Source organism: Spermophilus citellus (assembly GCF_964194105.1).
Source record: "Spermophilus citellus genome assembly, chromosome: 4".
Classification (NCBI taxonomy): Eukaryota; Metazoa; Chordata; class Mammalia; order Rodentia; family Sciuridae; genus Spermophilus; species Spermophilus citellus.
Window position 1 is genome coordinate 157421736 of NC_138185.1, and position 25086 is coordinate 157446821.

The window sequence follows — 25086 nt, forward strand, 5'->3', positions numbered from 1 at the left end:
GTCTATCTTGAGCTGACCTCTGCTGGGGACCTTCCTGGTTGCTAACTCTTTCTCAGTGACCCATGGTGAGATCATCATAGGACTTCAAGTGCTTCCAGATTCACAGCTCCACCATCAAATTACCCACTCCTGTGGAGATCAGCAGTAATTCAGGTTAGCACCCATGACCTCATTCCTTTGGCAGTTTTTGTCTTGGAGAAAGGGTGGCACTTTTGTTTTCTAATCTTCACTCAATCCTCCCATTCAAACTCCCCACCCACTGCATTCTGGGGCTCTTCTGGCAAGCCATAGTGACTTTTTGAGAAGGTCTTGATACTTCTTCCTTTTTCCATCATAATCCTGCCCCCTGTGGGATGGAGCCTTCTGCTCAGCCCTTCTTACTGTATCTTCCCATGCCCCTGCCTTCGGCTTCAAAGCCCACTTCTTCCCCCCTTTATCCCATCAAACAGAATCTCTCAATGTGCCTCATTTTAGTATCACCTCCCCAGTCCCCATTTCTCTCCTACATGGACAGACCCCCATTATCACTACCACAGCTACAAATGTGCCCCTTTCCCCACATAAAATTCCCATGTTACTGCCTCAATGCAACAGGGTGCAGGACCTTAACTTCTAGTTCATGGGCAATTGAAATGATTTATCTTAAAGACAGGGTCTCAAGACAAGTCAGCAGGCACTTTGGAAAATATCTGTAGCCAGATGAAATTCTTCCAAGGGTAGAGAGATTCTTTGCTATTGCTAGGCAAGCCTTCCTTGGCACCATAAATATATATCATTAATCACACTAATTTATTTACCAATATGAGAGCTGTTCAAAACATTGGCAGAATATATGGTATTCTTGCAATTTGACAGCGTATATGACATAAATTACAAGTTTCAGATATTGATCTTATTTTAGAGCCATTAATAAGATAAGACATTTCTTGTAGATAGATAGTGCAATTTTTTAAAACATTTTCAGTTGTAGTTGACACAATACCTTTATTTCATTTATTTATTTGTTTTATATGTGGTGCTGAGAAACGAACCCAGTGCCTCACACATGCTAGGTGAGTGCTCTACTACTGAGCCACAACCCCAGCCCACAATGTTTTTAAAATTGTTATTGGAGTGATTCATTTATGCTCTTTTAAAAATATTTTCTTTTTTTAAGTCTTGTTTTGTGTAGAATAAGTTTTCTGTGGATGAGCCTTCCTTGAAAATCTTTATTCCACTTTGTGAAGTTAGACATCAAGTTCCAGTCACAAGTGGATGTTCAATAAGCAGTTGAATTATTGAAGGAGTTGTTTCAGGTTGGTTTTCCCTGTTGGAGTACAGGTATATTCAATCTTTATCCTCTTCAGTGGAAGTATCCATAGTGTTATCAACATGGGACTCCACTAGGTTTAAATAATGAAAGCTTGGATGGGAAAATGGCAGATAAGCTGAGAAATGTATTTCTTTTTTTGCTTTTCTTTTTACAGTAGGATTCTGAAACAGACTTGGCAGGTGCTTAGATGGTTGCCATCCCATCAAAGATGTGTATTGAATATTTTTGGTTTTGAAAAATATTAGTGCTTTCCTAGCATTTTCTAGCAGTGGTAGTTGAAAGGAGAAAAATAGGAGGAAAGAATGTCTTGAAATCTTTTAATTCATTCTGCAAAGTTTTGGAGGATTTGCTTGGGTTCTTGGATATTGTGACCCTCAATTTTTTTTCAAGATGCATGCCTCTCAGAATACTTGGATACTTAGTTTCTTCTCCCTTGGTCTTTATCAAATATAAATTAGTCTGAAAATGGAACTTATTAGGTAGTGTTTTCTCTTGATGGGTCCTGTATATTCCTGCTCTGACACCCTGCAGACCTGATAGGAATAGCAATTGTGCATTGAAAATTTAGAGAAATAGGCACTGAAGGATATTCTTTCAAAGACTTTATTTCTGTTCTTTCAAGGCCAAAAGCTATTGAGGGATGGGTCCTATGCTGTGGGAAAGAGGAGAGCAAACAGTAAAATTGGCGGAGTCACAATCCTGTATTTTGAGGAATGAAGAACTTACAACTGTTTAGGGTAGAGAAAAACAATCTGGGAGGCACAGAGCTGTCTCTGGGGAATCTGAGGGGACAACACTCAGTGTCTTTGTGAGGGAAAAAGTCTAACTAGAAGATGTGGACAAAGAAGGAATGGGTTACTTGGCAGAGAACTGAGTTCCCAGCCATCAGAAGGATTCAAGCAGATACTTCTGGTTGTCAATCAGGGCAGATCACACTGGGATCTTTTGTTTGGTGAGAGATTTGAGGTCCTTGGTGAGGATGAGGACACTTCTGCAAAGATTCTGTGATTTTATGCAAGAGGATTTCAGGGAAAAAAAGCAGAGTGTGGTAAAATCGGCACCATCAGAATGTACAGGGAAACTCAGGCTGTGATCTTGGCTCTGTTACCACATTGCCAGGTATTTTGGAAAGATCTGTTGGCTTCTCTGGACTTCGATGATTTTTGTAAATGAAGGGATGAATCAAGGTCCTCCAGGTCCTCTCTAAATTTAACAGTTTAAAAATAATAGTTTTCTTAGCGTACACATTTGGTAGTTGACTGCAGGCCTGGAATCTCTAGTAGAACTAAACCATAGGAAAGAGCAGAAAGGAAGAGCTATGTGCTTGTCAGAACCAACAAGAAGGACAAGCCATACATGGGGCTCATGTTCTTAAGGAATATTCCAGAAATTTTTTTCTTTCCATACTCTAATTCAGTGACCATTTACTAATAGTGTTATTGTATAGAAACTAATTTAAAATAAAATACAATCTTGGAGGTTAGAATTTTTAGTTCAATTAAACCAACATATATTATTATGGGTCTGTTACGAGCAAGGTATCAGGAATATGATGATGACTTAAGAGGGTCTCTTTGCTGGCTTCAGTGGACTTCAGTCTAGTGGTGACCACAGCTGGATTAAACAAACACTAATGAAATGTAATGAGCACCATACAAGATGCAAGCCCTGTGCAAAAGGCACAGTCATCACGTCTGCCTGCTGGGACTAGGGTAGGCTTCCCAGAGGAGCTGGCTTTCCAGAGGGCCCTTTGACTGATGGAAAAGTTGATTCCAGGGAAAGCAATTATTATGAGAAAATGCACGGAGGTGTGGAAGTACTTTGCTTGTTTAGAAAACAGTGAGTAACTGGTGAGGCTAAGGATTGGGTACCTGGGACGGGTGCTCAGTTAGCCAGACTGGAAAGTTGGGGTGGGAGAGTGCTGGTTTGGAAAGTGTCTTGAACATTACGATAATATTTTGAGCTTTAATCTTTAGTGGAGAGCCCTAGAAGCTTTTATGCATGACCAATGTGTGCTTTATGTTGCTAATTCTATTAGGGATTAGTAGAATGGATTAGAGTTTTAGAGTTGTGAGGGATTTGTTACTATCCAGCATGTGTGTATGTGTGTGTGTGTGTCTGTGTGTGTGTGTGGTGTGTGGAGAGAGAGATAGACAGACAGAAAGACACTGATTGACTCAGTGTGCAGTTATGTTCAAAAAATCATCTCTGTCTGAATCTTTCTATCCTATAAGGTTATCAGAATATCTTAGCCCTGGTAAGTCTTCTTCATTAGAGATCCACATTATATTTTGAATAAGTTAAAGCACTGAAAATTTGGGTGAAGCTTTTAAAAAAATTACAAAGCAAATAATTGAAAGGGGAAGGCAATATAAAACAACGTCAATTTGGAGACTTGTAGTAGTCTAGCCTCAGAATGGTGAGGGTCTAACCAAAGCAAACTAAGAATGGAGTGGTGGAGATTTGGGGAGTTTCACTGGACTTCTGAAGGATAATGAATTAAGTCCTAGTCTTGATGATACTAGGCTTGGAACGCCTGCCAGACACTCTGGGAGAGAGATCATCAGATTAGAGTTTTGACATTTAGGTACATATCTGAAGCCCTTGGTGATAGCTGAAGCCATGAGAATACATACAATATCTAGAGAAATATTTGTGTTTTAGTCAGTTTTTTCAACCCGACAAGAACAATTTGAGGAGGAAAAGATTATTTGGGGTTCATAGTTTCAGGGGTCTCATCCCATAGATAGAAGACTCCTTGTTCTGGGTTGCAGGTGAGGCAGAACATCAGAAGGGCACGACACCAGGAAGGAGAGAGAGAGAAAGAGAGAGAGAGAGGGAGGGAGGGAGGGGGGGGAAGGGGGAGAGGGAGAGGGAGAGGGAGAGAACGAACTCTGTTCAACAAGGATAGAATATATATCCCTAATACATACCCCAGGACACCGCTCCTCCAGCCACACCCCACCTGCCTGCAGTTGCCACCCAGTTATTCCCTCTCAGGGAATTAATGCACTGATTAGGTTAAGGCTTTAACCCAATCGTTTCACCTCTAAAACTTTCTTGCATTGTCTCACACATGAGCTTTTGGGGGACACCTCATATCAAAACCATAACAACTTGTGACAGCTGAGAGCAGATCAAACATGGAATCTGGGAGAACATAGTAACTCTGAGAGGCGGGCAGGAAAGTGGAGCTTTGAGAGAATATTTGAAATGATAGGAAGAGGACCCTAAATCTGAAGATTCTGATGATAACTTAGGCAGATAGAAAGAAAAGGTGAAGAAAAAGAGGTGTGGAGTGGATTCTGGCTTTATCCAGAGGTTTGGGTATCCTGGTCTGGAAAGGCCATTCTGGGATCTGAGTGAAAGAGCCCTTGAGAGAAAATAGCTGAGCCATCTACTCAGTGATGATCTACTCAGTAGATGGGTATCAAGGCAGCCTTGAGAACACCCAACTTTCCTTGGAAATATTCATTGCTTACCAGGCAAACTTTTGATCTGTAATCTCATCCAAAGGGATCCATTCCAGATACAAGGTTGGTTCTAGTTCCTTGGCCAGGAATAACCATTATAGTATAAAAATCGGTGTTCTGATTTATCACATATATTATTGCTGGAAAAGCAAATAGGTATCATCCAGTTAAGATGCAATGCTGCCCTCAGGAACTTACATCACCTTGGTTATGAAATTAGGTAGTGTAGTACTGGACCAGAACTTTCTAACTCGGGGCCAAGTACCCTTTTGTGTCTCTTGTGTTTCTCTGTCTTTCATCCTCTGGCTATTTGTTTAGAAAGAACCAGTTCTCAAGAGACTGAGCACCTCTGACTGAACTTTGAATATCATATTCTTCAATTGCAAAGCCCTAGAATAGATTTGGACTGTGGTCGTCTCAGAGATTGCAGCAATAAGTGAGGCTCAGTTTGAACCTGTCCTGTATCTTTCATATTTTACATTAGAATGATCTTCATAAACCACACACAAAAAAATTAAGCTTCTGGAAACTGATCTGTCCACAGAGATACAAATTCACTTGAGGGTAGTTCTGTATCTGTAGAGACTGCACTATGAGGAGACGAAGTTTTCTGGTGAATGTGACCAGCACATAGTGTACTATGAAACGAGAGCTTTGTTTCACATGACTTTGGAACACAGTGCCTGCAAAGCACATGAACACCACCCTCTGTCCTCAAAGTCCCACTTTTACAGTCCTTTTCTACTATGTGAATTAATAGACTTTCACAACTCTCTCTTGACCTAAATGTGTAAAGTGTTGCATGTTGTTTGAACCATTTTGTTTTGCTCTTTCTGAATTTCTAAGGTCAAATATGATTAGCTCCCAATATCCACAGTCCCATCAGAAATCATTTCAAGGAGCAGTTCATGTCAAAGTCTATTTAAAAGTGTCATCTATTTACATCTCAAAAACTGTTTAAATCGTTAAAGTGGCCTTGATTCTGGAAGTGTCAATGAGGGAAGTTTGAGAGCGTCCTTAGGCTGTGTTAGGTACTTGTGCTCAAGGCTGGGAATCAAATGGATCTGACATCGCCATGTTTGAGGATCAGGACTCATGTCTGTCGTATGCAGCCAGACCTCTGGCTTTCACAGCTGCTGAGGTTTGGCCCTGGTAATCTTCCCCTGATGTGCAATGATAATCACCAAGTGAAAGCCTAGTACAGATGGCCTCCCATGCTTCAGTGCACAGCCCCTCTGGGTACAATGATGTGCAGCCGAGTGCTGTGGGCACGTAAGTGGGTGGAAATTTTCTAATGTGTCACAATAATAACAATGCAGAATCCTCTTGCTGTTCAGCTTCCCCTAGAACTTCAGCCCACGCAGCAGCCTACTTGGTTCATAGTCCTATGTGAATGCTAGACAATTAGCAGCTGATAATGAAAAATGCCATGGGAACCAGTGGGAAAATAATAGCTTACTCCCAGGATATAATGAAATGAAATTAGCACAGACAGTAAAACAGACAATTTATGGTGTCTTTTTTTTTTGTAATTAAAAAGAATCAGTAAATACTTCTAGTAGGGAAATCAGAGAATCGATTAGAATCCCATCTGTTTTGGAAGAGGATTTTATTCAGACATTAACTCTGGAGAAGCTTCCCCATAGGAAGAAGCTTCTATTAAGGTACTAGAATAGGTTAAATAATGACTGTTTTATTCTGAATACCAGGACAATTTTGTTTAGTTGTTACCTAAATGGTTGTCATTTGGGCTGCGCTTTAGAAAGGGTTGCTAATGCTGGATAAGTGATTTTACGGTAAGGGTTATTCACTTTTGCTCTTGGCTGAAATGTGAATGGATATTGATGTTCTCAACAGAGTCTAAGTAAACAAGGTGAACTTGTATCTCTGTGGAAAGATAATTCTTTGAACAAGAAAATATGTTACGGAGATTATGGAACATGGTGGCGGGCTCGGAGAGATCAAGTCTCTGACCTCTTCAGCTGTGCAGGCATAGGGAGTAGTAAACAACCTAAATCTGTTTGCTCAGGATCACTAGGCATTGCTGAGCTGACGTGGATCTGGGCGAACAGTCTGGGCCTCTCAGAACACACACTGAGCCCGGATCGGCTGAATTCAAGCTCCTGTTCGCCTGCTTCCCGCAGACAAACAGCTGTGACTCAGCACTAATCCATCCGGCTGAAACAACTGGTCAGCCCTTCTGATCCTGCGGAGGTAAATGCCTACCGAGCCTTCATAGGTAGTGGCCACAGGTTTGAAACGGGGCTTGGGAGAGACAGTAAGGACCCACCCATTGCATTGGTCACCCGGCAAAGGGAAACAAACTGTCGCCATTTGCAAGAGATACCACCATGGCAGAGAACTGACGTCATCAGACTGCGGCGGAGGAGATAACTTCATTGAAACCTGTGGCTACAGGTGTGTAATTCCCTAGCCTTCCCTCTCCACACATGGGGGAAACCTTAAGGGCCCCTCCCAGCTCTCCCGTGAGCACGATAGCCAGACCGAGGGAATCAGAGGTGGCGCGGGACCCACGGCGCGGAACTACCGCTCCCACCAGGGCTGACAGCTGAGGTCTCTTGCACCAGCTACCAGGGGCGTGGCTACCGGAGGGCAAGTAAAATTCGCTGAGGATTCTCAGCCCCAAGCTCTACAAACTTAGGGTCTGAGGGAATGGCAAACTGGAAGAGTGTGCCCAGTCGTCCATGAAAACAGGGCTCCCGGGAGCAGCAGACCTGGCGTGTAGCCAGTATTGTGGTGAGCGGCACCCGTGAGAGGGGCCTGGCTAGAGGAAAAGTGGGAAGTGACTAGACACAAGAGGAGGCCCTAGGCACTCAGGATTGGAGACTCGCCCAGTCTGGGAGGAGCTGCTGCACAGTGATTGGTTCCCGCGTATTGACAGGAGAAACTTGGCCTGGTGGGCACAGCGCCACCTACTGGAAGAGAAGTTAATCAAACTCTAAGACTGCATTTATTAGTTTTTTTTTTCTTTTTACTTTTCTCTTTTTTTTTTGATTTGGGTTTTTCTTTCATTTTAATTTTTCTTTCTTGTTGTTTTTTTAATTTTTTTTTACAATTTTTAAAGTTTTTTTCTAATTTTAATTTTAATTTTTTTAATTATTTAAAAAAATTTTTTTTCTTTTTTTATTTCCTTTTTTTTCTTCTTTTGTCTTTTCGTTTCTTTTCAATTATCTTATCCCCCCTTCCTTGAATTCTACCTGCTTACTCTCATTCTCTTTAGTGACTTCTTCCCTTCCCTTCTAATACCTTTCCTCCCAAGCATCAAATAAATTTATAGGAGTAAACAGTAACTAATCAGTCAAACAGAACAAGAAGTAACATGAGCAGCTTCAAAAAGCAAGGAAGAAAAGGAGTACAAATAATGCAGGACAGCCTAAATATTCAGGAGGACCTAGAGTCATCAGAAAAATGGTCATATAAAGAACTCAAGGAACACCTTAGACAGATGGAATGGAACCTTAAAGAGGATATGAGACAGCAAATTCAAGCAGCGAAAGAACACATTGAGAATGAATTACATAAACAGATAAAAGAAGAAGTTAAGCATCTTTATCAGGAGATAGAGATTATAAAAAATAATCAAACAATAATTCTAGAAATGAAGGAAACGATAAACCAAATTAAAAACTCAATTGAGAGTATCACTAACAGAGTGGAGAAAGTAGAAGCCAGAACGTCAGATAATGAAGACAAAATATATCATCTTGAAAAGAGTCTAGCCAACTCAGAAAGGCTGGTAAAAAATCACGAGAAAAACATCCAAGAGTTATGGGATAACATAAAAAAACCAAACTTACGAGTCATTGGGATAGAAGAAGGTACAGAGATTCAAACCAAGGGAATGAGTAACCTGCTGAATGAAATAATTACAGAAAACTTTCCAGAAATAAAAAAGGAAACAGATATACAAATTGAAGATGCATACAGGACACCGAGCACACAAAATCACAGTAGACCAACGCCAAGACACATTGTTATGAAGATATCCAATATACAGAACAAAGAGAAAATATTAAAAGCTACAAGAGAAAGGAGACAGATTACATTCAGGGGTAAACCAATAAGGTTAACAACAGATTTTTCATCACAGACACTGAAAGCAAGAATGTCATGGAACAATGTATTTCAAACACTGAAAGACAATGGATGCCAACCAAAAATTCTGTATCCAGCAAAATTAAGCTTCAGGTATGACAACGAAATAAAAATCTTTCATGATAAACAAAAGTTAAAAGAATTTGCAGCCAGAAAACCAGCATTGTAAAGCATTTTGAGCAAAACACTACACGAGGAAGAAATGAAAAACAATAACCAAAACCATCAGTGGGAAGTGCCTCAGTAAAGACAGAGGGCGAGGGGAAAGATAATCATGGAGAAACAAACTAAATTTTTTAAAAAAGGATAAATAATCAAACATGGATGGAAGTACAAACCATATATCAATAGTAATTCTGAATGTTAATGGCTTAAACTCTCCAATAAAGCGACATAGGCTGGTATCATGGATTAAAAAAACAAATCCAACAATATGCTGCCTCCAGGAGACACATCTGATTGGAAAAGACATACACAGGCTGAAGGTGAAAGGATGGGAAAAAATATATCACGCACACGGTCCTCGCAAGCAAGCAGGGGTGGCCATCCTCATATCGAATAAAATCGACTTCAAGACTAAGTTAATCAAAAGGGATAAAGAAGGACATTATATACTGTTAAAAGGAACCATTCACCAACAAGATATAACAATTATCAATATTTACGCACCAAATAATGGTGCTGCGACATTCATAAAACAAATTCTCCTGAAGTTCAAGAATCAAATAGACCACAACACAATGATTATGGGTGACTTCAACACAACTCTCTCACCATTGGACAGATCCTCCAAACAAAAGTGAAACTATAGAACTCAATATCACAATCAATAACCTAGACTTAACTGACATATATAGAATATATCAACCATCATCAAGTGGATATACTTTTTTCTCAGCAGCACATGGATCCTTCTCAAAAACAGACCATATATTATGCCATAGGGCAACCCTCAGTAAATATAAAGGGGTGGAGATAATACCATGCATTTTATCTGATCATAATGGAATGAAACTGGAAATCAATGATAAAAGAAGGTAGGGAAAATCCTACATCACATGGAAAATGAACAATATGTTACTGAATGATCAATGGGTTGCAGAAGACATAAAGGAGGAAATCAAAAAATTCTTAGAGATAAATGAAAATACAGACACATATCGGAATCTATGGGACACAATGAAAGCAGTTTTAAGAGGAAAATTCATTGCCTGGTGGTCATTCCTCAAAAAAAGAAAAAACCAACAAATAAATGAGCTCACACTTCATCTCAAAGCCCTAGAAAAGGAAGAGCAAAACAACAGCAAATGTAGCAGAAGGCAAGAAATAATTAAAATCAGAGCGGAAATCAATGAAATTGAAACAAAAGAAACTATTGAAAAAATTAACAAAACTAAAAGTTGGTTCTTCGAAAAAATAAATAAGATCGACAGACCTTTAGCCATGCTAACGAAGAGAAGAAGAGAGAGAACTCAAATTACTAACATATGGGATGAAAAAGGCAATATCACCACAGATGCTACAGAAATACAGAAGACAATTAGAAATTATTTTGAAAAACCTATATTCCAATAAAATAGAGGATAGTGAAGACATCGATAAATTTCTTAAGTCATATGATTTGCCTAGACTGAGTCAGGAGGATACACACAATTTGAACAGACCAATATCAATGGATGAAATTGAAGAAGCCATCAAAAGACTACCAACCAAGAAAAGCCCAGGACCGGATGGGTATACAGCGGAGTTTTACAAAACCTTTAAAGAAGAATTAATACCAATACTTTTCAAGTTATTTCAGGAAATAGAAAAAGAGGGAGCTCTTCCAAATTCATTCTATGAGGCCAACATCACCCTGATTCTGAAACCAGACAAAGATACCTCAAAGAAAGAAAACTACAGACCAATATCTCTAATGAACCTAGATGCAAAAATCCTCAATAAAATTCTGGCGAATCGAATACAAAAACACATCAAAAAAATTGTGCACCATGATCAAGTAGGATTCATCCCTGGGATGCAAGGATGGTTCAATATACGGAAATCAAGAAATGTTATTCACCACATCAATAGACTTAAAGATAAGAACCATATGATCATCTCGATAGACGCAGAGAAAGCATTCAACAAAGTACAGCATCCCTTTATGTTCAAAACATTAGAAAAACTAGGGATAACAGGAACTTACCTTGACATTGTAAAAGCTATCTATGCTAAGCCTCAGGCTAGCATCATTCTGAATGGACAAAAGTTAAAGGCATTCCCTCTAAAATCTGGAACAAGACAGGGATGCCCTCTATCACCACTTCTATTCAATATAGTTCTCGAAACACTGGCCAGAGCAATTAGACAGACGAAAGAAATTAAAGGCATAAAAATAGGAAAAGAAGAACTTAAATTATCACTATTTGCAGATGACATGATTCTATACCTAGAAGACCCAAAAGGGTCTACAAAGAAACTACTAGAACTAATAAATGAATTCAGCAAAGTGGCAGGATATAAAATCAACACGCATAAATCAAAGGCATTTCTGTATATCAGCGACAAAACTTCTGAAATGGAAATGAGGAAAAACACTCCATTCCCAATATCCTCAAAAAAAAAAAAAAATACTTGGGAATCAACCTAACAAAAGAGGTGAAAGTTTTATACAATGAAAACTACAGAACCCTAAAGAGAGAAGTAGAAGAAGATCTTAGAAGATGGAAAAATATACCCTGTTCATGGATAGGCAGAACTAACATCATCAAAATGGCGATATTACCAAAAGTTCTCTATAGGTTTAATGCAATGCCAATCAAAATCCCAACGGCATTTCTTGTAGAAATAGATAAAGCAATCATGAAATTCATATGGAAAAATAAAAGACCCAGAATAGCAACAGCAGTTCTAAGCAGGAAGTGTGAATCAGGCAGTATAGTGATACCAGATTTCAAACTATATTACAGAGCAATAGTGACCAAAACAGCATGGTACTGGTACCAAAACAGGCGGGTGGACCAATGGTATAGAATAGAGGACACAGAGACTAATCCACAAAGTTACAACTATCTTATATTTGATAAAGTGGCTAAAAGCATGCAATGGAGGAAGGATAGCATCTTCAACAAATGGTGTTGGGAAAACTGGAAATCCATATGCAACAAAATGAAACTGAATCCCTTTCTCTCGCCATGCACAAAAGTTAACTCAAAATGGATCAAGGAGCTTGATATTAAATCAGAGACACGGCATCTGATAAAAGAAAAAGTTGGCTATGATCTACATACTGTGGGGTCGGGCTCCAAATTCCTTAATAGGACTCCCATAGCATAAGAGTTAATAACAAGAATCAACAAATGGGACTTACTTAAACTAAAAAGTTTTTTTTCTCAGCAAGAGAAACAATAAGAGAGGTAAATAGGGAGCCTACATCCTGGGAACAAATTTTTACTCCTCACACTTCAGATAGAGCCCTAATATCCAGAGTATACAAAGAACTCAAAAAATTAGACAATAAGATAACAAATAACCCAATCAACAAATGGGCCAAGGACCTGAACAGACACTTCTCAGAGGAGGATATACAATCAATCAACAAGTACATGAAAAAATGCTCACTATCTCTAGCAGTCAGAGAAATGCAAATCAAAACCACCCTAAGATACCATCTCACTCCAGTAAGATTGGCAGCCACTATGAAGTCAAACAACAACAAGTGCTGGCGAGGATGTGGAGAAAAGGGTACACTTGTACATTGCTGGTGGGACTGCAAATTGGTGCGGCCAATTTGGAAAGCAGTGTGGAGATTCCTGGGAAAGCTGGGAATGGAACCACCATTTGACCCAGCTATTGCCCTTCTCGGACTATTCCCTGAAGACCTTAAAAGAGCATGCTACAGGGATACTGCCACATCGATGTTCATAGCAGCACAATTCACAATAGCTAGACTGTGGAACCAACCCAGATGCCCTTCAATAGATGAATGGATAAAAAAAATGTGGCATCTATACACAATGGAGTACTATGCAGCAATAAAAATGACAAAATCATAGAATTTGCAGGGAAATGGATGGCACTAGAGCAGATTATGCTTAGTGAAGCTAGCCAATCCCTAAAAAACAAATACCAAATGTCGTCTTTGATATAATGAGAGCAACTATGAACAGAGCAGGGAGGAAGAGCAGGAAGAAAAGATTAACATTAAACAGAGACATGAGATGGGAAGGAAAGGGAGAGAAAAGGGAAATTGCATGGAAATGAAAGGAGACCCTCATTACTATACAAAATTACATGTAATAGGTTGTGAGGGGAATGGGAAAATAAACAAGGAGAGAAATGAATTACAGTAGATGGGGTAGAGAGAGAAGATGGGAGGGGAGGGGAGTGGGGATAGTAGGGGATAGGAAAGGTAGCAGAATACAACAATTACTAATAGGGCATTATGTAAAATTGTGGATGTGTAACCGACGTGATTCTGCAATCTGCATTTGGGGTAAAATTGGGGGTTCATAACCCACGTCAATCTAATGTATGAAATATGATATGTCAAGAGCTTTGTAATGTTGTGAACAACCAATAAAAAAAAGATAAAAAAAAGAAAATATGTTACCTATGAAATATGGGATTAAAAGGGACTTTAAATCATCTTCTATTTCTAGATGTCCCTTTTGCTGCTTGGGAAAGTCCTTGAACACTCAGTTCTATGTGTTACTTTTGGGGGTCCAAATTTGCAGAGTTTTATAATAATCTTAAAAATATTTAATTGCTTTAGGCTGCAAGAAAAAAAACTTTTAAAGAGTATTGGATTAGTGAAAAACAATTCTGTTAAAGTTTCAGTCTCACTGTGTGGGCAGTCTCCTGTGAGTTGAAAAATAAAGAAGTTATAAACAAATCAAAATTACATTTCACTCCAAATGTTCTCCAAATGCATTTGTTTTGCAGAGTTGAAGAAAGTTGAATATCTTTCTTCCAAGATATTTTATCTGTCTGAAGTAGACCTGTCTCTCAACCTCTCTCACTTGCAAAAAATATTCTGTTTTTACTTGAAATTTAATGTGCCCCATTGATTCAACAACCATGTCACCAAAATCTTATGAATATATATATATATATATATCCTCTGAGGTTTCAACATGATATGCTTTTATTGGGCATATACTCCCAATTTTATTACATAATTATATTAAGTTTAGTAATGCTCAAATAATAATGATATCCCCATGCTAATTGATTAAGTTTCTTTGGCAAAGGATATAAATTGTACAAGGCCCATATATTGCTCAATGAAATTCAGCAGCATGAGCGTGCCATTAAGTATCCAGCAATCCAGAAATGTCAACTGTGGCTTTAATAAACTGGCAAAATCTCCAAATTCCTTTTGTTTCTTTCCTGTCTTCCTCCCCATCTGGGAAGGTATAGGAAAAGGGAGAGAGTGGAGAAGAATTGAAGTGTCTATGGAAACTCATAAAAGTGAGGACAGGGAGAAAGATTCCCACTGTTGCAGTTCAGCCATTATCATCATTAAGTGCAACTTCTGAGCTGAGTATTAAGGAAAGAAACAGTAAGCTTGCTGATAACTCTTGGCTTCTAAAAGTAAATGTGTGCATGTGCATGCATGTGTTTTATGTGCACGTACGTGTGCTGTGAAAATTTACATTTGAACCTGTAAAACGTTCAAACTGTGTAAAGCAGATAAGTTGGGTTTCTTAGTTTTCAGAAGAAGATGGACACATTTCAACACAACTATATTGCTATATTAAAGATAGCACCCCATGCATACCCCCAAACGCTGTATTCTCAAGTGTTTTGAGAAATGATTGGTTGCTAGTGACTCCATATGTTGCTATGTTTTATTTTGGAACATGTTAAAATCTCACTTAGGTTTCATTAAGCCACTTTCCCCCCCTATTTTTTGAAAGGTCTATTTTTTCCTTCCAAAGAATTTGTTTGCACATGTAGTTACCATATACTTGTTAGCTATTACTAGGGGGAAATTTTAAGTGGAACTATCCATTTTCTTTGGTTGAAATATGTCTATTTTATATTTCATAGTTCTAGAGATATTTAGAAAAATGATTGCTTATCTATGAAGGTTATGGAAGTTATGATACTGAAGTAGCTCTGAATTTAGGATACTGTCAAAATAATATGCTTCTAAAATCAAAGAGGTTTTTTTCCTTTTTATTATTATTTTTTCCCTAAAAGCACCATATGGGAAAATGGGAATTAAAGCTCTCAGTGTAGCTTGTTCTGTTTTATTTTTAAGCAACTTATTTAACTTTATAGTTGTTTGTATAAATAACCAAAATATAAATGAGTCAAATTGTACAGGTATTGTAAGTCTGTGTTCTGAAGTAGCAGTACATGGGCACATTGGTGTTCAGCTCTGAAATGTTTCTCATTTCCTCTTTTTTGGGATTGCTAAGAAAGTCTGAACATAAACTACGGTTTCTATGATTATGCTGGTATGAATGTAGAGAAATGGCCCCCAAAATTCTTTGTTGGAAAACATTGACTCTTGTGTAATACTTGCCAAGAAGTTTTGGGGGTCTCTGGGAATGGCTCTTGTACTGTAGACCAAGCCCTGGGCTCACACCATTTTTTTTCTCTTTCCTTCTCTGGATGCCCATAGTGATGTTTGAACAAGTAGTTACTATGTCCTTATTATAAGCTATTGTTGATGACATTCAAAGTTACTAACACTGCTACTGGAGCCAACTCTGGTCTCCCTGTGTCCTGATGATTTCTTAGGTCTAGAGTCTCAGTTCTTACTCTTGCTGAGATTGCCTTTGAAGACATCTCCTATTTGCAAAAGTTGCTAATACCAAATACTATTGCTTTTATTGTCATCTCCTTGTTTTTGGACCAAAGGGTGTGACATGGTAACTCCTGTGCTGTACCCAGGTCACCTCTACTCAGACCTTGTTCACTGCCTTTCCTGGGCGGCTCTTGGGGTCCCTGAAGGAGGATGTTGATAGGCAAGCAATACCAAATCCTAAGGTGAACAAAGCTTAGGGTCATGTCAGGGAGTTTATAATTGTGCTTGAAAACATTATAGAAACAATGTCAGAGTTATTATTCTTTTTAAGGGACGAATGGAATTGAGGTTATGTCACTGAAGAGAGGACTTTGGATACTCAAAGATGGGAGGAGTATACAAGTGTGTAGCATTTTAGATTTACCTCATTCTTTCCTCATGTTTTTAATGAGATTCCTCATGCTTCCCAGAGTGGTGCTGGGAAAGTTAATACCTGGAACATCATCATTTTACTCTTTAATTATTTCTACTCTTCCCCCTACCATTTTACTATTATTTTTCATCTGCTTCTTAACTTATTGCTAGTTCTTGTTGTGAGTCAGATGGCTGCAACTAGTGAACCTTTTTTTTAACCTCCTCAATAACTGTGGAGTAAAATTTTATGAACATTTAGTGACTGTGACACGCAGAGCCTTCTCTATTTATGTCATTGTATGCTATCTTCTTCTGGAGCCATTGTTTGAAAACCAACACTTGGGGCTATCCAGTGACAGGTCAGAAATACAGCAAACCGGGAGCAAGTTTTCTATGCGAATTGTGTGACTGAACTTCACAGCCATCTGATTTCCAATTTAGTAATTACTGGAATAATTAGATGAGTTACTCTGCAGATGGTACTTAAGTTTTGTGACATATGTGTCCTTGTCATCTATAGCAGATGATATATGTAATACTTGTTCTTCACTATAACATTTATTTTTATATATATTTATCTCTCTCTCACACACACACACACACACACACACACACACACTCGGGATGCAAAATGTCTTTAAAGCTTCCCTGTCTAAAATCTCTAATTTTGTTTAGACCCAAATGAGACATCAAACCTGCCTTGGCTTATATTGATAGAGCTTTTGACTTGCTGTGTTCAATGTTGCACGTTAATTATAGCACTCTGCTGACTATAGTTCTCATGACTTACAATATTTAAGCTTTATTTTCAAATCTAAATGTTGAATAATAAAATTATAGAATATAAATCTTTCATAAAATCACTTTCATGCAGATTCTAAGAAAGATTATGTTTTAAAAATATATTTCCTTTCATTTTTTTTAAAAAATGATGTATTTGAGGGATAGGGAGGTGAAAAAAATAAAAATGATATATTTGAAATTTCAAATGTTCTTCAAGATAAAGTTTATGTACAATTAAATTCATACCCTTTTATACTGTTTTCAAGGTTCACCCATGTGGTAGTGTGTATCATTACTTCATTTTTTTGATTGTTACTATAAGAGGATGTAAAGAACCACTTCATTGAGATCTGATTGACATTAAAATGAGCCCCCCATTTCCTCCTTCCCCCAGCTGTTGGTAAGCACCATTCTGATATCTGCTTCTGTGTGTTTGACTATTACAAATTCCATATCTATGTGAAATGATGCAATATTGGTCTTTCCATATCTCCCTTAATTCACTTAGCATAGTGTCCTCAAGGTCCTTCCAAGTTGTCACAGTGGCAGGATTTCCTTCCTTCTAACACTCATATTCTATTGAGTTTACAGATCACATTTTCTGTTTTTCTTTTTTAGTTGCAGATGGAAAAAATACCCTTATTTTATTTATTTATTTTTTATGTGGTGCTGAGGACCAAACCCAGTGCCTCACACATGCTAGGCAAGTGCTCTACTACTACAACCCCAGCCCGGATCACCTTTTCTTTACCTGTTCATAGACATTAGGTTCATTCCACATCCTGGCTATTGGGCACAGTGCTGCAGTGAACAAGGGATTGCAGGTATCGTTTCATATGCCTTTGGATATGTATTAACAGATGGAATTGTTAGATCAAATGGCAATTCTACTCTTAATGTTTTCAGGAAATTCCATGTTGATATTCATAGTGATTGTAGCAATTTATATTCTCCTCAGCATTGTAAAAGGATTCTTTTCTCTGTGTCATCCCAACGTTTTAAAAAATCATTACTATTATTACTATTTGATAATAGACATCTTTACAGGTGTGAAGTGATATCCCTTTGTGGTTTGGATTTGTATTTGCTGATGATTAGTGATTTTGAGTTTCTTTTCTTATACCTGTTGATCATTTGTATATTGGTCTCTGGAAAAATGTCTGTTGAGAGTCTTTGCCTATTTTATTTTAAAGTTTTTTTTAATATATATTTTTTGGGTGTAGATGGACACAACACAATGCCTTTATTTTTATGTGGTGCTGAGGATTGAACCCTGGTCACGCCAGTCCTGGGCAAGTGCTCTATCACTGAGCCACAATCGAAGCCCCTCTTTGCCTATTTTTAAATTGGGTTATTTGTTTTTTTGCTATTAAATCCTAGGAATTCCTTATATATTTTGAGTATTAACTCTTTATCAGACAACGGGTCTATAAATATTTTATCCTATCCTATAGATTACCATTTTGTTTTGTTAACTGTTTCATTTCTGGGCAGTAGTTTTTTTTACTTTCTGCTTGAATTTTGTCATAATCCTGTTTGTCTACTTTTACTTTTGTTTCCTGAGCTTTTGGAATGATATCCATAAATTCATTTCCCCTGTCCAATGTCTGAATGCTTTTTTAATGTTTTCTTCTTAGAGTTTTATTGTTTCAGGTTTTATATTTAAGTCTTTAATCCAGTTTGAGACTGTTTTTACATATAGTATGAAATAAGGGTTCAATTTCATTCTGTACATGTGGATATTCAATTTTCCTAGCACTGTTTGTAGGAGAGAGTACCCTTTTCCCATTGTGTATTTTTGGCATCCTTGTCAAAAATCATTTGATTAAATATGTGTTGTTTATTTTTCTGGACTCTATTCTGTTTCATTGGTTTTCATGACTTTTTTCATGCCAGTACCACACTATTTTGAGTCCTATAACTTTGTAATATGTTTTGATATTGGGGGCATGATACTGCAGACAAAATAGTTTAACTTCTTCAATACAGATCAAGATGCTTTTTTCCCCTTGCTTAATTGCTCTGACTGGAGTTTTTAGTTTATTTTGGAGAGTTCTTTTGGAGAGGTAAGTATGGACATCCTTGCCTTATTCCTGATCCTAGAAGGAAAGTTATTGACTTTTCACTGTTTAAATCAGGTTGTGAAATTTTCATAAGTGGTCATTTTGTATTTAGTAAATTCCTTCTATATCTAATATGTAGAGAGGTTTTTAAAATCATGAAACTGTTGAATTTTGTCAAATGTTTTTCTAATCTGTTTATATTATCATGAGTTTTTAAAATCTTGCATTCTGTTAATGTGGTTTGTCTTATTAATTTGTGTATATTGAACCATCCTTGCATCCCAAAAATAAATCCCAGTTGGGCATGGTGTTTGATCCTTTTAATGTGCTGTTCAATTCAATTTGCAAGTATTTTGATGAGGATTTTTGCACTTAAATTTGTCAGGGAAACTGGCCTGTAGGTTCCTTTTCTTCTAGTGTCTGTTTGGTATTTGGTAATACTAGCCCCGTAAAATGAGTTTGGAAGTGCCCCCATTTTTCTGTTTTTTGGAAGAGTGTAAGAAGGGTTTTTATTAGTTCTTTAAATGTTAGAATTCACTTGTGAAGCCATATGGTCCTGGGATTTTCTTGGATGAGAGTTTGATTATTCTTTTAGTATTCTAATTTGTTATTGGTCTGTTCAGGCTTTCTGCTTTTTCCTGATTCAGTCTTAGTAGGTTGTGTATTTCTAGGAACTTCTCCATTTTTCTAGGTTGCCCAGTTTTTTCATGTATAATTGTTCATAATAGTTCCTATGACCCTTCTTATTTTTGGGCTCAGTTATAATGTTCCTTCTTTCACTTCTGCTTTTATTTATTTGAATTTTCTGTTTTTTCTTAGCTTACTTAAGGGTTTGTTGATTTCATTTATCATTTCAGAAAAACAAGTCAGTTTTGTCAATTTCAAAAATTATTTCTATTTCCTATCTCATTAATTTCTTGTCTAATAATTATTCCTTTAATTTTTTGCTAATTTTGAGTTTTTCTATTTTTTTCATGTGTAAAGTTAGGTTCTTTATTTGAGATCTTTCTTCTTTTTTATTAGTTGCTCAAAACATTACAATGATCTCAGCATATCATACATTTGATTCAAATGGGGTATGTAATCTTATTTTTTCACGTGTACAGATTGCAGGATCACATTGGTTATACAGCCACGTTTATATATAGGGCCATACATCTCTATTAATTTTTAAGGTGATCATTTATTGCTATAAACTTCTTTCAGTATTGCATTTTCTGCATTCTGAATATTTTATTATGTTATGTTTTTATCTCCAGGTATTTTCTAATTTCTTTTTTTGATTTATTCTTTGACCCAATAATTTTTAAGAGTGTGTTATTTAATCGTCATATGCTTGTGAATTTACCTATTTATCTATTGTTGATTTCCTGTTTCATTTCATTATGACCAGAAAAGATACTTCTTAATTTTATAAAGACTTATTTTGTGACTTAATATATAATGCATGTTGGAGAATTGTCTGTGTACACTTAAAATGAGTGGGTATTCTGCTGCTATTGAAATGTTCTGTAAATATCTGTTAGGTCGATTTGGCCTCTACTGTTCAGTTGTGCTATTTCCTTATTGATTTTCTGTCCAGATGATCTACCCATTATAGAGAGTGGGATATTATTATTGTAAAGTTGCCTGCTTTTCACTTCAGATTTGTCAATGTTTGCTTTCTATTTTAGGTGCCTTGATATTGGGCACATGCATATATTTATAATTGTTATATATTCCTGTTGAATTGACTCTTTTATCATTATGTAATGCCCTTCTTTTTCTCTTGTGACCGTTTTGACTTAATCTATTTTTCTTTCTGGTATGAGTATAGCCACGCTGTTCTCCTTTGATTACCATTTATATGGGATATCTTTATCTACCCCTTTCACTTTCATCCTATATGTGTCCTTCAGTCTAAGGTGAATCTTTTGTGTATAGTTAGGTCCTTGTTGTTGTTGTTTTTTTTTTTACTCAATCGAGTCATTATCAGTGTACCTTCCAGGATTTCTATGTGGTTCTTTTTTAATGACGTCCATTTCCTTATTGTAATTCTCATTTTGTTCGTATAGTGTTTCCCTGATTTTTTTTGGGTCTATTTTGTTACATTGTAGAATATGGAACTTATTTAATATAGTTATTTTGAATTCCTTGTCAAGCAGTTCATAGATCTCCATTTCTTTAGGTTCAGATTATGGAGCTTTGTTGGTTTCCTTTCATTTTGTTTCCCTGATTCTTTGTGATCCTTGTAGCCTTCTGTTGGTGTATGTGCATTTCAGGGAGAACTCATCTCTTCTGGTCTATACAGATGTGTTTGTGAAATAAATATTTTTCACCTGCGGAATCCCTGGACTGGCTGGATTTTCTCTGGAATAGTAGTCGAGTGGGGCTAGAGTTGAGTCATGGAGCTTCTTCTGGTTCTGCAGTTGATTCTATATTTGGCAGTCATGTTACTGGGGGCTTTGGGTGGGTGTGGCTCCTGCCAGGCCTCTGGACAAGTGGAACTTCCTCTAGAATAGTGGACACACAGGGCTGGAACCAAGTCCTCATGGGGACTGAGCTGCCTCTGGGTCTGGTGCCAGGTCTGCATGATGGATTCCTATTGGGCATGGACCTGCCTTTTCAAAGTGATCTCTTAGTTTTGGTTTCCACTAGGGTGTTATGACCTGGGTCCCAAAGTTCCTAGGTAGGCCCTTGACCACGCATGATTGCCAAATTATTGTTTCTATGAAAGGAGGAGGGTTGAAGACATTCTATTCTGCTATCTTTTTATTAATTAATTAATTATTTTTTTTAGTTGTTGATAGACCTTTATTTTATATATGTATTTACATGTGGTGCGGAGAATCGAACCCAGTGCCTCACACATAGCAAGCAAGTGCACTTCTGCTGAGCCCCAGCCCCCTATTCTGCTATCTTACAGATGTGACTCCTTCATATTTTTGTTATTGAATAATACTCCATTATATGGACTTCATTTATCCATTTATCAGTTGATTGATATTTGAGATATTTTCATTTTTGGCTATTACGAATAATACTGTTATGAAAATTCATGTGCATATTTTTGTGTGGACATATATTTTCAGTCCTCTTGGATGCACACCAAGGAGTAGAATTGCTAGGTTATATTTGGAATTTTAAATACTTCTTAGCAGGCAGTTTGCTTAACCTTGGTTAAGCAATTCTTACAATTCTTATAATAGTTGCTGCTATCTTCTGACCCATTTCTGTGATACACTGCTCATTTAGAAAGTATATGAACTAACTTATAGTTTAAAATAGCTTATGGAAAGCAGTTCCTTAGACACTTCTTCAGACTTCCTACTATGTATCCAGGAACATATAGAAAAAGGTGAAATTAATCTATTATTGAAGGATCATGATCCATTCATATAACAAAACTTACCAAATCAAGTTTTCTCTCCTATTTAGCTGTATTTGTATTTATTTCTAGTGTACCCCACCCACCCGGCCTGAAAGGAGGGAGAAAGACAGTATCTTTGTCATTGTCTGCTAGAGACCGATATATTCAGAGCTTATAATATTGAGTATGATGAAGGGGTTAAGAGAACACTTTGACTTAGTTGATAGAAAATATGTAGGGGATGTTAAGATTATGGAAAAAGGAAACAAATAAAAATATAAAAGTGCATAGCTGAAGAAATATTAACCCAGTTTAAGATACAAATGAGCAGTTAAAACAGAAGAAATTATCAGAGACAAAACTGAAGAAAACTTTCACAAGCTTTAAAAAGCTATGAATATGTTGGCAAAACCTGTGTTCTAGGAAAAAGCAATAAAAACCCACTAAAAGACATGTTTTTATAAAGCTTTTATGAAGAAAAATGTTCTAGAAATATGCAAATTGAAAATTAATGTTGCCCATACAGTAAGAAAAAGCAAGCTTCAGAATTACATTCAAGATACTTTAGCCCATTTTGCCCCATCATCCCAGATGGTGAATGCATATAAAAACTTATAGTATATAAATAGTAATATAAAATAATAACTATAATTATATAAATGTATGTAAGCTTTATATTATGATTTCCAGTCTCTTAATGCACCTGTGTATATTTTGTTAAAATATTAGCAGAATTAAAAACTTAGAAATTAACAGATTAAAGGCTAAAAGACAGTAGATTTATGTAATTTATTTATTAATTATATTTATATAATTTTGAAGAAAAAAATACATTGGGACCCCTTGGAGAATTTTATACCCATCTGTAGTTAAGTCACTACAACATGAATTGTGATAAAAAATTTCCTTTCTACAAATCAGAACTTAACTGAGATTTCATCTTATCCTAGTCAGAATGGCTATTATTAACCAAACAAAAAATAATAGATGTGTGTGTGGGAGGGAAGAACTCTTATACACTGTAGGTGAGATTATAGATCAGTACAGTTAGTATGGGAGGCAGCTTGAAGTTTCCTCAAAAAACCAAAAGTAGAACTATCATACCATCCAGCTGTACCACTTCTGGGCATAGACCTGAAGGAAATGAAGTCACTGTATATAAGTGATATCCACAGACCCATGTTCATTGAGGCACTATTCACAATAGCCAAATTATGGAAGTAGCCTAGGTGCATGGATGGATAAAGCCATTCTGAATCATAAGAAAAATATAGCATATATACAATAGAATATTACTCAGCCATAAATAAGAATGAAATAATTTTATTTTCAGGAAAATGGATGGAACTACAAATACTGCATATTTTCTTCCATATGTGGAAACTATAAGATGACCTAAGATGACCTGAAAGTTCAAGAGGAAATATTAGGTAGGAAGGTGAAAGAGAGTATAGTAGGGGAGGGATAGATAAATTCAAAGTATAATATATGCAGTAAGGAAATGTCACAGTCAAACCCATTCATTTATATAATTAACATCAGTCAATAATTTTTCATCTCAAAAAAGGTGGAGTTATTTTGAACAACATAGGGCCATTTCCCCCAAGTTTTTCTTGTATTTTTGGAGATTATGTTGAACAACCATTTCATATTATCTCTAATGTGGTCTTTGGGAGTATTTTCATATTAAATTCATTAATATCAGCATGTGACATTGTATCTGAATTATTGATGAAAGTAGTTAAGAAAAGAAAATTGTGAAAAAATAGCCAAAATGTTAATATTGATAAGTAGGTAGAGTTAGCATGATCTTTTTAAAACATTTTCTAATATTTGAAAATATTCTACTGTATGAATGAATTACTTATCTTTTCTGTAACTTATTTTAAAATACTTAAAATGTTTTGTTAATTAGAAATATTTTTAAGCTAAAAAAGGGTAAAGTTATTACAGACAATGTTCTATTTGCCAAGTGGTTGAAATGCATAGAAGAGTGGAAGGAATTGCAAAACATCTTAGTAGTGGTTGTCTAGTAACTATGCCACACAGATTACATTCCATGTGATACTTCATTTAATCTTTGTTGTAACTTTATTTATTTCTACCCTTTTTAGTTTAGAAAACGGAAGCACAGAGAAGTTAACTAATTTTTCCAAGGCCATACAGATAGTTTGTTTTCAACTAGCCACTGGGACTGCTGAACCCATCCCTGTAGGTTTTGCTACCTTGTACTGCCTTTTAAGGGTGACAGCATAATGATGAATATGTATATGCTTTTTTTTTCATGGTAGATATTAATTTTGGTGGGAAACACTGTTATCATTTTTCACACTCTGAAACCATTCTTTTGCCTGCTTTTAAAAAAATTTATTTTTAGTTGTCGATGGACATAATATCTTTGTTTATTTATTTATTTTTGTTGTGATGCTGAGGATAGAACACAATGCCTTACACATGCAAGGCAAGTGCTCTACAACTGAGCCACAACCCCAGCCCCCCAAAATTTATTCTTACATTGGATTGCCACTAGATTGATTCCTTGAGGTAGTAATCATTTATTTTATCATTTACCTTCTTCCTGGGGTTGGGTAGGGGTTTGATTCATCTTTCTTTATCTGAATGGCAAGGTGAAGTAAATAGTACACCTTCATATTATCAAGACTTCATGTTATTAAACTGTATACTGCATCTGCCCCAAGGATTAAAGCTGCTCTGAGGAGATTTATTTTTGTAGACTTTCCCATCTACCTTGCTCCCATGAATCACTTATTGACTCTCATTCTGAAATTGATTTGTACAAGTTTATTTCTGGAACTCTTTACATAATGCTATCT

At 36.7% G+C, this 25086-nt stretch overlaps 1 protein-coding gene across 1 annotated transcript in view; it reads left to right on the plus strand.

Moving 5' to 3' along the window:
• SYT16 (synaptotagmin 16) overlaps positions 1-25086 on the plus strand; it is a gene marked incomplete at its 5' end in the record, with an annotated part of 265502 nt that overhangs the window by 98800 nt on the left and 141616 nt on the right. The gene's annotated exons all lie outside the window — the stretch shown is intronic.